We start from the raw sequence: 16,345 nt of genomic DNA on the forward strand, positions 1-16,345 counted from the left end.
TGTTGAAGTGTATATCAATGTTAAACTAGAACGCCACTCAGTAGAGCGCATACTCCCGCCGTGGGTCAAGTTGGAATAATACGCTTTGTTTAACATCCCCTCTCCCCAAAACAATAAATGAAAAAGAAAGTAGGCCCTAACTGTCAGAGAATTTATTTTGATATATCTCGGAATTAGAAGAGAAAAACATCATTTAAGAAAAATGAGCCCTATCTTCCAATGGTAAAAAAAATCTTTCAAAAAATTCCTGGATCCGGAATAATATCCTGAGCTTCACCTAAAACTAATCAATTCTTCCTTATCCCAAGGGCAATCATCCCACCAACTTTCATCCAAATCCGTTCAGAACTTTTCCAGATATCTTGGTCACAAACACACGAACATACGTACACACACACGGACGGACACGATCGAATGCATTACTCCCTGGCGGGAGTAATTATGCCTAGGTCACACATAGGCGGATATTTTGGCGACTACTGGCGACTGCCGGCGATCAAGATTTTTCGGCGACTACTGGCGATTTCGGGTGGTCAAATATGGTCAGGCGGCAGTATGGCGACTGCAGGCGGCCACATTGCGACTGCATTGCGACGACGCCCCGAGTGGGATGGCGACTGTCGAAGATCGACGACGACTGCATTGCGGATGCACGGCGGCAGCGTGGCGACAGTCTGGCGGCTAGATTACGACCGATGGCGGATCGCGGCGACTGCATTGGGGCCGGGTGGCGGTTTACTCCGACGTCCGCAAGACTGCAATAAGACCGCCGACGATTGGAGACGATTCACACAACTTTTTAAATCTTTATTTCTCTATTTTACATTTCACTTTATTCATTTCAATGATGTATGACATGAAGCATAAAGATGTTTGATGTACAATAAGAAAGTTAATAAAGATGTATCATTGTAATGTAATAATCAAACTTTTCTGCAGGGAGAGAGAATGGAAATAAAGTCCAACAAATTATTTCCACTGGTCCGAAGTCCCATAAATAAAGTTTCCAAAGGACCAAAGTCCCAAAAATAAAGTTCCCAAAAGTCCCAAGTCCAAACAATAAAGCCATATCCTTGTCGGCACCACCGGACCTCACTCCACGGAGACCCTCACACCATCCTGTCTTGCCATGGAATCGTGGTATGTCGTAACGCAGTCGCCAGGCAGTCGTATCTCTGTCGCCAATGGCCGTAACTCGGCCGCCACTAGTCCGTCCTACTGCTGTCGTCGTCAGTCTCCCATAGCCGTAGGGGAGACGTGGCAGTTCTTCTGTAGTCGATATGCAGCCGCCACAGTGTCGGCCCGTAGTCGGGAAGATGCCGCAGGAAGGCCGTATGGCATTCGCATCTCTGCTGTGCTAGCTGGTGGGGCGATGCTGGGGTGATTGCGGAAGACTATGAGCGACTGGGTTGCGGCCACTTTACGGTCTTATTACGGATACCGACGACAGCATGGCGGTTCCATCGCGACAGCATGGCGGATTTTTTTCGATTGCAACTGAGCGCGCCGTTTTTAAACATTTAAAAAATTATTTTGCCCCTTTGCGGCTCTTGCCGACTGCAGCCGACCTGGGGAGGATAACCACGACTACAGGCGACCGTCCATTACGGTTTCATTACGATTGTCGGCGGGTGGTGGCGATTTTTTCAGTCGCCAGTAGTCGCCGACAAATCCGCCTATGTGTGACCTAGGCTTTAGCTTTATCGTGGCGTTTGTCCAAAGAAGAAGATTTAAAGTGGCGTTTTGCCAAAGACGCTTTTAATAACAAAATTAATGATAATCGCATATTGTTAATGTTATTATAAAACAATATTAATAATAACAAGTGAATCCTCTTGGATTGCGCTGAGGTTCGGGCATGGAATTTCTAGGAGGAAGTATAATTTGTATGCAATGAAAGTACATGTAATATGGGATCGAGTAAGATCGAGTAAGCTTCACCAGTGCGCGTGCGCGAATTTACGTCACGTCGGCAGCGAGAAGGCGTTCCCCAACACGAACCAATCAGGAACTGCCACGCCCACTTATATGATCTCCGAATTCCTGTGACAGGAATTAGCGTTACACTGGCTGGAAGTCAATCGCTAAAGGCGCTTCCTCAGCGCCAATAATGTCCCACTTCCCCAAGGCGTTTTTCCTGCAGTGATAACGTGTATAAATAGCTTAATATAGTTATAATGGCGTTTCTGTGTGAGCAGCAGCTTCTACAGGAAGTAAAAATATTATACACCACAAACACGTAAGCTTAGCTTTTTAAACAGTCGCTAATGCTCTTTATAACACTAAATTAAGAAATTTGGAGGAATCCCGACATCCGTGAAGTAAGGTTTACTTACAGAACTGAGCGAAGATCTACTGTACTCTATATAACCCACAAATGTTGGGTTAATAACATGGCCCTTTCTGCTGCTACCGTATCATTTTTTGTAGTGAACTTTTGAAACTCGCTCCTGCTGTTTGATACGAAACTGAAAGGGAGAAGCTCTGGTTGTGCTCCTTTACCAAGCAGCTAGCTAGCGCTTGCCAAGCCAACTGTTCCTTAACGGTTTTGAATGGATTGCTTGCTCAAATGCTTAAACCACTTGGCGATCTCTCCTCAAGAAACTTGGTAAATGAACACACATCCAATGTTCTTGATATCCGACCATAGATCGACTGTAATCTACATACCCCAAGGAGGAATGACCCTTTTTTCCACTCCCATAGTGTGCAGGTGTACTCGTACTTCAAATGGCCCAATAGCCGACTCCATCATTAGAAGGCTGAATGCCTCAATTCTGTGTTTGCTTCCAAATATTGTGTCCCCAATCCCTCACTATTGGTACCCATCTTTCCCTGTTGTACTCAACTAACTGCTCATGGACTCTGGATGTTTTGCACCTGAAAAGATGGAGCAGGTTATTTCAACCCTCAACTCTGACATTGCAACTGGACCGGACGCAAGTGACACTGCAAACTAAATGACACTGAAACATAAATCCTGCTCTGCTATTCTTTCCCATCCTCTCTTTGCCCTTTTAACGCTGTCATTTGCGCTAGATCATCTTCCATCTGCTTCAAAATCAGCAACATCACTGCATTACATAAAAGGTGAACTATCAGCTTCCAATCATCAGCAAGACCATGGAATCCATCATTGCAGTTTATATAAAATCCTTCCTTTTCTCAAACAGCCTTATCGCAGATCACCAATTTGGTTTCAGACCAGGTCACTCCACCTTGGACATGTTGCTTCTACTCACCCAACAATGGGTGAGACTCTCAATGTCAGACATGTGATAAGGGCCGTCTCTCTGGACATATCTCATGCTTTTCATGGTCTGGCATTCTGCCTTACTCTTCAAACTCTCTGCCTATGGCATCCAAGGCCAATGCCACACATTCCTTACTCACTTCCTCTACTCTCATTGCCAAGGTGTGGCACTCAATGGAATCCTTTCATATTCTCTCCCTGTCAAGGCTGGAGTCCCCCAAGGCAGTGTTCTGGGCCCAGTCCAATTCCTGATCTTTATAAATGATCTCTCTGAATCTCTGGAAAATCCTCTTTATCTATTTGCTGATAACTCCACCTTCTGTCACGACATCCCTTATCCTTCAGATAGGAAGGCTGCAGCCTCTTCCCTCTCTTCAGACCTTGACAAAATCACATTCTGGTCAAACACTTGAAATATGTCTTTCAATCCTGACAAATCTCACATTCTCACCATCACTCTCCAAATGGACAGTCTGGCGTTGGTTTCCAAATTGACAATAATGATTTTTGACAAATGGACAGTTTCCAAATGGACAATAATGATTTAATGAAAATGCCAACCCCCAAATCCCAATATGTTTTCTTAACAATCCTCTTGAGGAAGTTCAGTCATTCAAACTTTTGGGTCCACTAGCAGCCATGATCTTTCTTGGGTAAACCACATGTCAAAGTTGACCTCCAAAGAGAGCTACACATCCAAATACGCATCCAGACCTGAACCAAAATTTAATCAGCTTGTTCCTCTCACCTAACCAACTCATCCACGAAGTTTTATCATAACCCATCGACAACTTTTTAAAATATCATGCGACATTTCGTTTTTGGCCCAGTCTCTCAATTGTGAAGAATCACTGAAAAAATTCTCGTATCCGGATCATGATACAGAATTTCTCCAAAATCAAATCAATTCGTCCTTGTTGCACACCCAACCTGTCCACCAAGTTTCGTCCGAATCTGTCAATAACCTTTTGACAGATCCTGCTCACAGACCTCCGTCCACCTTTGGTAGTGAAAATATAATATACAGTACTTATATTTGAGCCTGGTGTTGGCTTAGCGGTTAGGGTGCCGGCTTGGGATCCTAGGATCCTGGGTTCGAATCCCGGTCGATCGCTGAATTAACGCCAGGGGGGTTGACTCAGCCTGTCATCCTTCCGAGGTCGGCAAATTGAGTACCTGCTTGCTGGGATGAATGATCCCCGTGTGTACCCCGGGTTAGAATAGGTACACCGTATCCCTGCACATCATAAGAGCGTGACCAAGGGTTGGCATCAGGAAGGGCATCCGGCCATAAAAACTGTCTCAAAACAGGGAACCATGATTGTCATGGGACCCGCAAGGCTAACCCCCGCTCTAGCGGGGAAAATGGCCTTAAACGATCATTCATTCATTTCATTCACTTATACTATATATTTAATAGACATACTCACATTCTAAGAGTAGTAGTTATTAGACGTACTCGCGTTGTAGTACGTACATAATGGATGTACTAACGTTGTGGTACATACTTAAATAGTATGTACTTAATAGACGTGCTCACATTCAAATGTGTGTACTTGTTCTGCAACAATTGGGTGCAGAATCAAGCATTGCCAACAAAAAATGGGTCTTTTTTTTTTTTTTTTTGTTTGTTTGTTTGTTTGTATACAATATCGAGGCTCGTGAAAGAGCGAACATTAATCACACAGAAAGACAAACCGACACATAAAACATATAACATAGGGAGCGGTAGACAAGATGGGGAGAGAGGGGGAAGGACACAAACACAACATTTGAGAGCAGGGACCGAGAGACATGGAGACATCGAGAGATCTGAGAGAGGGCGAGGGCTTTGGGGGGGGGGGGCGTGGGAAGGGGGCAGTGGGAGAGGTATAAAACATATGGACACTGCCAGGACTTCCAGGAAAGAAGTTGGAATTTCAAACAAGGTGAATCTGGGGTGAATTAGCGGGGGTAGAAAAGATCAAGGTTTTGGATGGGGGAAGATAAGAGATGGTGGTGAACAGCTGTTTTAAAGACCTGGAGGGAGGAGTGGGATTGAAGGGAGTGAGGGAGTTTGTTCCAGAGGCGGGAGAAAAGAGGAATGAAAGAGTGAAGGTGAGCGGAGAGCCGAGATTTCGGCAGTTTAACCATCAGAGGGTTGCTGGCAGATCTTGTGCGACCTGTAGGAATATTTGGGGGACAGAGCACAGAGAGAGCTGGGGGTGCAAGGCCGGAGAGGAGTCGGTAGAAGACAGAAAGACCACCTACCTGCCTGCGGTGAGTGAGTGAAAGGCCCTCAGAGATAGCTTCATCGCGGGAGATTCCAATAATTCTGAAAGCTTTGGTTTCAACAGCGTGAAGCCGAGCTAGGTGTGAGGCAGGAGCACCGGCCCATAGGGGAGAACAGTATTCCATTGAGCTGCGGATGAAAGCCTTGTATGTGGTGAGGAGCTCAGGTGTGCTGAGGAAGGACTTCGCACGACGGAGGATGCCCAGTCGGCGACTGGCTTTGGAGGCCAGCTTGGAAATGTGGTTTTCCCAAGAAAGATCATGGCAGATAGTGAGACCCAAAATCTTGAGCGACAGAACTTCTTGGAGAGGATTGTTGAGAAAGTAGATGGGAGGGTTGTCCAGTCGATCTTTTCGGAGAGACATAGTAAGAGTGTGAGATTTGTCAGGATTGAAAGACATGTTCCACTTGTTTGACCAGTCTGTGATTTTGTCCAGGTCTTCAGAGAGTGATGAGGCAGCAGACTGCCGATCTGAGGGAAGAGGAATGGAGCGGCAGAGAGTGGAGTCATCAGCAAAGAGATAGAGAGGATTTTCGAGAGAGTCAGAGAGATCATTGATGAAGACCAGAAAAAGCACGGGGCCCAGAACACTGCCTTGGGGAACTCCAGCCTGAACAGGAAGAGGAGATGAGAGAAACCCATTCAGGGCCACACGTTGACGCCGACTAGAGAGGAAACGCCAGCCATGCGTGGAGATTTCCATGGATACCAAAGGAGGAGAGTTTGGTGAGCAGAGCGGGGTGCCAGACCGTGTCGAAGGCACGTGATATGTCGAGGGAGACAGCTCTAATTTCCTGTTTGGCATTGAGGACCTCCATCCATTGTTGAGACAGCAGAAGCAGCATGTCCAGAGTAGAGTGACCTGGTCTGAAACCAAATTGATGATCAGAGATCAAGCCATTGGAGAAGAGGAAAGATTTCATATCAGAAGCAATGATGGATTCCATGACTTTGCTGATAATTGGGAGAAGGCTGATTGGTCTGTAGTTGCTAGGATCTGTTTTTGCACCTTTTTTGTGCAAAGCGGTGATGTTGGCTGATTTCCAAGCAGATGGCAGTTGACCTTGAGCAAAAGAGAGGGTGAAGAGAACAGAGAGAGGGTGAGATAGAGCAGCAGAGCAGGATTTTAGGACCCGTGGGCTGATGCCGTCGGGTCCAGTTGCAGAATCAGAGTCGAGGGTTGACAGAAACTTTTCCACCTTGTCAGGGGGAAAGGACACGGAGTCCAGGAGCAGCAGGGTACGACTGGGTATGGTGGGTACAGAGAGGGATGAGTTTGGGACACAAGATTTAGAGGCAAACACAGAGTTGAGGCATTCAGCTTTTTCACGTGCGGAGTCAGCTGTGTAGCCGTTTGAGGTAAGGGAGGGGATGGAGGGGGAACAAACACCAGAAACGGATTTGACCAGACGCCACCAGGATTTGGAAGAGGGAGACAGATAAGAGAGTTCGGTCTTGAGAACGGAGAGATATTGTTTCCTGGCTCTCCTGAGGGTGGACACACACTTGTTTCGGGCTTTGTGAAAGGAAATGAGATTTCCTTCCGTTGGATTTGCTTTCCAGGAGACGAAGGCAAGTTGTTTCTGGGCAACAGCCTCACCACAAGATTCCGTGTACCATGGACGGGAGGAAGGGTATGACAACTGAAGACGAGATGGGATAAATCTGTGCATGAGAGAGAGCAATTTACTTTGGAAGAATTCCCAGGATGAGTTGATGTCAGAGGTGGTAGAGATGGGAGACCAGTCCAGATGATTGATGGCTGCTTGAAGACCGTGCCAGTTGGCCTGAGTGAAATGCCAGACTCGTCGACGCTGAGCAGGCTCCCTGAGGATGGTCAGAGAGATGTCCACTTTAACAAGGACATGATCAGATGATCCGATCGGAGCAGAAGAAGAGCAGCAGACATTTTCAGGGAAGTTAGTCATAACCAAGTCCAGAAGAGAAGATGTTTCCGTTGACTGAGATCCGGGTCGGGAAATTGACAGATTGTGTCAGTCCCAGTGAGTCGCAGAAGTCCTTTGCTGAGGAGCCATGGCTGGTGAGAGAGGTACCCCACACCCAGCCAACTGGCATGATGACAGTTGAAATCACCACATATGAGGAAGAGAGAGTTGGGATGAGTAGATAGAAGTTGGTCCATATCATCAGACAGCGAGATGTAGATGGAGTCATCACTGTTTTGGTGGACGGTACAAACACACATATGAACAAGAGGTGGGAGCGAAGGGGAAGCCGTAGCCAGAGGTATTCCTGGGGGTGAGGTGGAGAGAGTGCAGTGCAGGGCGAGTGAGGAAGAGAGTTTTTTGATAAAGATAGCAACCCCGCCTCCAGGACGAGGCTCAGGTCTATCATACCGGAGGAGGGAGTAGCCCGGGAGAGATACTATGGAATCAGAGACATCATAAAGGAGGAAAGTTTTCTGTTAAGCAGATCACGTCTGGTTTGACAGAAGCAACCTGTATGGAGAGATCAGTTAAGTTTGAACGAAGGCCCCCGGATGTTTGAGGTCCATACCGTTAATGAAGAGGAAGGGGGAGCATCAGATACAGAACAGGGGGGAGGAGGGGTAGGGTAAGATGTGGAAGAGGTGGAAGAGGTAGGGAGAGCTGTTGAAGGTGTGTCAGAGATTTCAGAATAGCTCGGAGAAAGGGAAGGATGGGGCGGACAAAAGGTTTGATGGTGTTTGGGTGAGCCACAATGAGGTGTTATTTGAGGAGGGGGAAGAGCGAGGCAGAAGGTTGGGGGAGATGGAGGTGAGAGTTTGAAGGGGGAAGAAGCGGGGAGGACGCTTTGAGGAGGGGGAGTGAGCGGGGGGAAATTGAGAAGCAATGAGGGTGGGGAGATTTGAAGGGGAGGGGTGAGGGGGGAGTTTGGGAGGGAAGGGACAAGGGGAGGGATTTGAAAGGGATGGGATATGGGGGAGATTTGGAGGGGAGGGGTGAGGCAGGAGTCTAGGAGGGGAGGGGCGAGGGGGCGTCTTGGCGGGGAGGGGTGAGGGGGTAGTTTAGGAGGGAGGGGGCAAGGGGGGAGATTTGAAAGGGATGGGTGATGGGGAAGATTTGGAGGGGAGGGGTGATGGGGAAGATTTGGAGGGGAGGGGTTATGGGGAAGATTTGGAGGGGAGGGGTGAGATTGGATTTTTGAAAGTGTACGATTTATGGGAAACGAACATTTATTGCAAAATGAGTTTCTTGTGACCTTCGAGTTAAAAATACGTTTAAGGACGCTGGATGGAGGATGGAGTGCAGGAGAGTTTAGGGAATGTAGAAAAAAGGCACTATAGGAGATGGATATTTTTTTTGGGATGAATTGATTTGGTGAGCAAGTCGAAAGCAGCCTTTTAAAGAAGAAGAAGAAAAAGGTGTTATAAAATATGACGGAATACATAACTTGAGGGGAAAGTGTAAACATTGAAGGTTAATGAGTGAAAACTATCTGGGGAAATGGGGGAGAAACACGTGGTCGAAGAACGAACGAACGAATAAGAATGAATAAACGAATGAGAACAGAGAAGGAAATGTTTTTTTTTTTTTTTGTTTGTTTTTTGAGTTGAGATTTACACAAGGAAGTAGGCTATGGGTGAAAAGACTGGGAATACAGAGAACGAAAGTTATTGGATCACAAACGACGGACCACTGAGAGAAAAACAAAGCCTCAAGGTTGTACAGTGCACACTGTACAAGGCCTTGCTCGTGACACGGCAAACAGACGATCAATTTATGAAAGATAAACACCGAGAAACAACCAAAGTTGCACACAATAACTTCACACACCGAAAGATAAATACAGTTTCGACAAAATACAATTGTGAACAGACTTAACTTCGAAAAACGTGGAGACCGTGTGGAGCTTCGAAAATCCCTGCCGCCGTCTCCAAGATCTCGCGAGATCTCCCTCCATTCAGCATGTCTCCGAGGTAGCTCCCCCCTTGTCCTCCCCCCTTGTCAAATCTCCCCCCTTGCCCCCTCCCTCCTAAACTACCCCCTCACCCCTCCCCGCCAAGACGCCCCCTCGCCCCTCCCCTCCTAGACTCCTGCCTCACCCCTCCCCTCCAAATCTCCCCCATATCCCATCCCTTTCAAATCCCTCCCCTTGTCCCTTCCCTCCCAAACTCCCCCCTCACCCCTCCCCTTCAAATCTCCCCACCCTCATTGCTTCTCAATTTCCCCCCGCTCACTCCCCCTCCTCAAAGCGTCCTATTAATGTACCCTATTAATGTACAATCCTTTATCTTTGTATCCTATTAATGTTATTTCAATTGATACTGTATGGCTGGACATAATTCATTGTGTAAACGTAAAAAAAACCCGAGGGTTATAAAAAAAGATTGCTTCTCTCAGGATGAAATGCTTTAGTAGTAATCTACCAGCATATGATGACAAACAAAATGCCGAAAGTAGAAGTAATTATGAAGGAAATTGTACGTTGCGCCAAAGGGTTATAATTATCTCTTTCCATCATCTTTACAAAGATTGTACCGAGGACATTTAAAAAATAAAATCGCTTGGTCCTTTGTATTTGGATGACAGCTGGACATTAAGTTGGCAGAAATTTTACAGGAACAGAATTGTAATCACAAATGCTTATTCAAAAATTGATATTAATATTTTGGGTTGGCCTGTTCAGCTTTTCCATCTGAAACAGTGGTTTCCTGATGCTTGGACTCTAGGTTCTCCTACGTATATTTATTTGGCCATCGCCTCCTTATGCCCTTGCAATTCACATTAACGTACACACTGATGTCCACTAATGTCTTTATCGTGCATATGATTTATGTACAAGCTCCAGTCTAAGTAATAATTAAATCAAAATAAATGTGTGAAAGGCGATTATTGTTTAATTAGAGCACATGGAAAGAGAAAATTAAAAGGAGACAGAAAGCAACACAAAAAATGTTATCAAGAGGAAACCCAAAAAATAGTTACACATAAAAAGCAATGTCTGGTGATGCAAAATATTATTGTATGTCTGTTTCCTGGATTATGTAGACATGCGTATCGTTTTAACTTGTCATTATCAAATTATTCATTTGGATTATTAATCAATTACTTTTACATAAGTGTACAGATTAAGGGTGTTTGAGATGGTGTGTGCAAGTTACATACAATGGTGAAGAGCGAGGGATTTGGAAGGGTTCCACACAATGAATCACTATCGTTGATCTATTTTATTTATATTATTTTTTGAAGTTTTTCTTGTAAATATTTCAGTGTTTATTTTTATGAAATGTGAATTCTGGCATTTGATAAACAACGACACTGGTTTAAAGAAGTATTCTCTTGATGTGAACTTGACAACTTACATTTTATGTTGTAGCCATTTCCTTGGAACATTTAATCTAGTAACCACAAGGTTAATTAAACAATATTTCCTGACATGTTGGGCTCATTATGCATGTGCCAAATCCATTAACTTAATCTATCGATTTACTTTTCTTCTATTAAAAGGCAATCCTATTCTTACAATAAATTTAACCTAACTAAACATCTGCATGCCAATATAATCATATTACACATAAGCAATGGCGATGCAACATTATAGTTATAATTCTTTGCTGATCCCTCTTATCTGAGCAAGATGCCTGTCGAACATTCTGATCTGATTAAAATGTAGCTGATGAGGAAGATGTTGATGACAGTGGTGTTAGATGTGGTTACGCTCCTGCTGACTTCTCAACTGATGGGCACGGAGATGACTCAGGAGTCTATTGTTGGAACTGTAGCTGTGTTCACATATGTCATGGGGGTGGTATTTGGGACTGCTTCTGGACTACTTCAATAGCGCTAAACTTTCTTTAAATTATCTTTAAAATCATCATTTTATTAAAATTGAAGTACAGTACTGTATATACTTAAACACTGTGTGGGGTATGGTGTTCTTTAAACTTTATATGTCTTTACTGATTCTTAACCTTCATTCTTGCGAATTGGTTTGTTTCGGATCATGATGCTGCAGCCGAAGCCCCTTTGAATGTTTTCCGGCATGATATCCTACTCAAGAACCAGAATGCACTCCGAAGCTGTGAGTTGGGTGAATTCTTTTGAAGGGAAGCGTTATGATGCAGATGAAGAATATTTTTTTACTACACATTTCCTGACTTGCTTATCATTAGAAATTTTGTTCATGAAGTCATTCTGCAATTCTAAAAAATGAACCCAAGATTTTTTAAAGGTGATTTTAAAAAATAATCAAGGAAAAGAGCCATTAAAAGACTGAAAAGCAGTTCACCTCTGGGAATGAGAAAAAGAAAGGCATAATTAATTTAACTATGAGATGCTCAGAAAAAAAGGAATAATTTCAGTAAAAGCTATAAAGTTTTAAAAGGAGAGGTTAATATAAGTCATCAAATCTTGAAAGTAAGAATTTATTCAACAGAGAGCAACACCACTAAATTGTTGAATGGCGGTGACACCCCTAAGCATTGCCAAAATTATATCGCGATAAATGTGTGGAGAAGGCCTGGTACGTCCTGGATGAGATTCAGGATTGTTCTGATCTATGGTTGGATCTTAAGTGCAATTACAATTACTACATATACACACCAAGGTATCAGAAGTAAGATTATTAAGAAAATAAAAAGACTCCTAAAAAACGTTGTTCTAACCGTGCTACGCTTGGTGCGTAAACATCGACAATTACTGTATAATATGCCGATGTTGATATAAAAAGTCAATGCAAGCTAAATAACCAGGTACAATTTATTTATAAACAGGAGAGGAGATAGGATGTAAAAGTGTACATGAATGTAAAAAGCTATACCAGCTCTTCGAGGTGGTGTTACTAAAAGCTAAAACAATAAAGTGCATTTCAGCTTCAGCTGCCAACTTATCATGAAACTTGCAGTGGCACAAGTTTCCTGCAATAAAATATCTACATATTCTCTTAAAACAAGTTTAATTGTTTGAACTTTTTCTTCAGCGTTACACCCATTTATATTCAGACTTAGAATAATCATGAGAAGAAAAAGAAGAAGAAGAAGAAGAAGAAGTAAGAAAAGAAGAAAAAGACAGAATAACTCATTTAAACGTCAAAATCCTTTTTTTTTTCTTGATGAATATTTTTGTCAGCCTTTTATAGGAAGAATCGTAAATTGCAAAAGCTTCTGCTTTTTAACAATAAGGGAGAAGCAGGTTAGTTGATACACTTTTCAGTTATGTTGGCCTATAATGAAGACTATTAGCTCGACAGGATTCATGAATTGTCTAAGAAATATCAGGGTCTTGTACATATCTGTGAAGCATGCCAGATCCGCTGCATTATCAAACTTGGAATGGTGGCTCACAAAAAAACTGTTTGTCAAACGTATCATCTGAGCTGACCAAGTGGGTTAGTTGATACACCTTGGGAGATTAGATGATACATTGATTTACATGGTGAATGAGTTAGATGATACATCGATTTACATGGTATTTCTGCCAATGGTAACAAATTAGCATGCACATAATTACACATGCACATCAAACTAGGCTACATGCCATCATTTCTGTATAATATTTGTACTAATGGTATTTACAGAGTCAATGAGCACTGTTAATTAAAGCTGTTTGTTTGTTATTTATTCAGTTGTATACCTGCTATGTATACATAGGTAATGTAAAGTATGTCTAACTAGAACGCCACACAGTAGAGCGCATACTCCCGCCGTGGGTGGCCGCTGCTGACGCTGAGCCCTATCTTCCAATGGTAAAAAATCCTTCAAAATATTCCTGGATCCGGAATAATATCCTGAGCTTCACCAAAAACTAATCAATTCTTCCTTATCCAAAGTGCAATCATCCCAGCAACTTTCATCCAAATCCGTTCAGAACTTTTCCAGATATCTTGTTCACAAACACACGAACACACACACGGACGGACACGACTGAATGCATTACTCCCTGCCGGGAGTAACAATATGGCTAAAGGTTAAGTTAGAGAGAAAAAAAGATCTGCCAAACAAATGAATCGGCAAGCATCAAATATCAGGAAAGGAACAAGATTCACAACTCAGATGGACACAACTCTTATATTCTAAAGATGTACAGTGTAGGCAATATAGGCCTACATATATTATGATGTATGAAGCCCAGTTACAAATGGCTGCAGCATTGTCTTGTAAAAAAACATAATGAATGGGTTAGTTGATACAGGTCAGTAGGGTTAGTTGATACGCGTATCAACTAACCTACTCAGACTGTATCATCGAACCCATCCATGGGTTTTTTGCAACACATGTTGCCCACGTGCTTATGTGCATTATCCTGGCAATCAAAGCAGCGCAGGCTGAAAGCCACTTTCACAAGGTATAATCAAACAATGAGAACTCCTGTGAAATCTATGTAGTATTATCACAATAAATGATCTTACCTTTTGTTGGCGTTTTTACTCAGGAGGACACAAATCTGGTTTTTTGGAGAATCACGCCCTTTCTTTGTCTGTAACTTCTTGACCTACTTATCAAAGATATGTAATGCAACTAGCTAACAACAGAGGGCAGCATTTACACAAGTTTCATTTCTGAGGGCTAGGAGGAAGGTTGTATCCACTAACCTGGCTCTCCCCAACATTGTGTTTTATGGAACAAGAAAAGCAAATCGTAAAATAAATTATTAGTGCTTACCCATTTCTTATGAATGTTTTTTGTAGGAAACTCTTGAACATCGGAAGAAGAAATTGTGTAATGAAGACTCGTCTGGGATGAACTCTTCCTCACCATGTGCACTTGAAGTAATTGAGGAGCCACCATCAAAATCATAACCTTGACCCTCGGGCGTTTCTTCCTATTTGCTCAGCATCAATTGTAATTTCAAAATGAGAAATTTAAGATGGGGAGACACTTAGCAGACACTTTTTGTAGCATATCATTATTTGTAATAACAGCGGGGTGTTTTTCTACAGTGGACGAACAGTTAGTTAGAGGAGATTCAGGAGGGAGTGGGTGTAGGGTATGGAGGAGTCTGGGGGATACTGCCAATAATGGCAGTTGTAGGTTGCAAAACTTGAGGAGAAAGAGGAAACATATTTACATTGTTACGGTATCTAACATTTCTATGGGGAAAGAAAACTTAGAGGGGCTACCAGCTGATAAAATAGAAGCACGTGTGGTCTGTATTGTGGGGTGAGTCCCTGCAACCTCCTGTGCAAAAGAAGGAGGGACAGCTGAAGCGGAAAGAACCTTTGTTGCAGGCTCAGCAGTACTTAGATTTTTGCGCATTTTATTTTATAACAGGAAGTCCTTCATTTTAAACTTCTGATAGTGCAGTACATTAACAGTATTAGTAGCCACAAGAGGTTGCTCCTGCAAGGAATCTTCAATAGTAGTTTGATTTGGAGCATCCTTCAGACATGATTATCTAAAGTGACAAAATTTGGCACAACCAAAACACACCATGGTCTCTGTCATGGTGTTCCCCATATAAGTATATCCTTCTATTTTGAAATAGGTCGTAACACCAGGAGGCAAGATAATATCAACACCCCCTACAAAACACCATTAGATGCTTTTATTTATCCTTATGGTAATGGAATGGTATCGTAATTGGCATACAACATAATTGGCTTTCTTAATTCAGTTGCAATTTGTTATCTGTTATCTAATTCATTAATATAAAAAGGAGGATAGTGAGGAAATCATTTTTTATAGCATGGCTGTCTTTTTATAGCATGCAAAAAGGAGGATAGCATGGCTGTCTATGATGAAATGGGAATGTAAATATTGGGGTAAAAAAAGAAGACTGTGCTCTACCACTCGAGAAACTATTGGGACTTCAAGAACAAAAAACAAGTTATTTATATATGCGCGAAGCCTCCTTAACATTCTTGATTTTATAAATCTAACCTACAGCAGTAATTAAATCCTCTTCATCAATCTCCAAGGAAGGAATGTAAACTTACCTCTATTTCCCAGTTAGCACATCAAACGAGGCATAACGCGATCTTTAACCATGCAGGACTCTTCAATAACTGGAAAAAAGAAAGAAAATAAAACACCTAACATCATTCAAACTTTCGCAGGTAGCAGGAAATAGAAGACATTGTGTAAGTGAGAAAAAAAATGCGAGAGGAATAAAAACTATATGAACACAATGACCAAATTTATTTCAAGCACACAAAAAGTAGATGGCAGGGGCTGTGCCCAAAGATAAGGAGATCCTACTGACACTCTTATAAGTGCTCGTTTCCAACTCTCTGCCCCATGGAAGGAAGGGAAATACAAAGGAAGGAGGATAACAAAATAACATACAATACAATAATAGGATGAACTAAGCCGCTCAGTGGTCAACAGGTAATGACTCAGTGGTCAGTGGAACCTTTTTCTCAACAGGGACTGGCAAAGGTCAGCGATAAATGACTGCAGACTGCCAATTGGGAACCAGGTAATTAATGGTCTTTGCTGTCTGTACCTCAGCATGTCATACTTCTTCATGTCATACTTCATGACTTCATGACTTCATACGACATTATGATACTCTCCTCCAGTCTGTCTGTCCCTTCGTTCAGGGTGGGGCTACCCCGTTCATGGAGGGGTTCACCTATTCAGGAAGGGGTTTACCCCGTTCAGGGTGGGTCTTCACCCGCTCAGGGATTGTCTTCAAAATCTCCAACATTTTGTTCACTCAGCATAGCTCTGAGGCGTCATTACTCATAAGCCTATTTTGTAAGGCTCGTGCTTTCTGACTCTCTCACGGCTTTATCTCCACTCTAATTCAATATCTGATTTCATTTTTCAAAGATGCCAAGATGGTTTAAGACTGGGCTGCAGCAAAAGGTGAGAAAATAATACGAAATATCCATTTTGAATGTATCTGGTCAGACAATGTGGGGCCAGGGAGAGAGG

Source organism: Myxine glutinosa, chromosome 8 (genome assembly GCF_964187855.1).
Source record: "Myxine glutinosa chromosome 8, kmMyxGlut1.1, whole genome shotgun sequence".
Lineage (NCBI taxonomy): Eukaryota > Metazoa > Chordata > Myxini > Myxiniformes > Myxinidae > Myxine > Myxine glutinosa.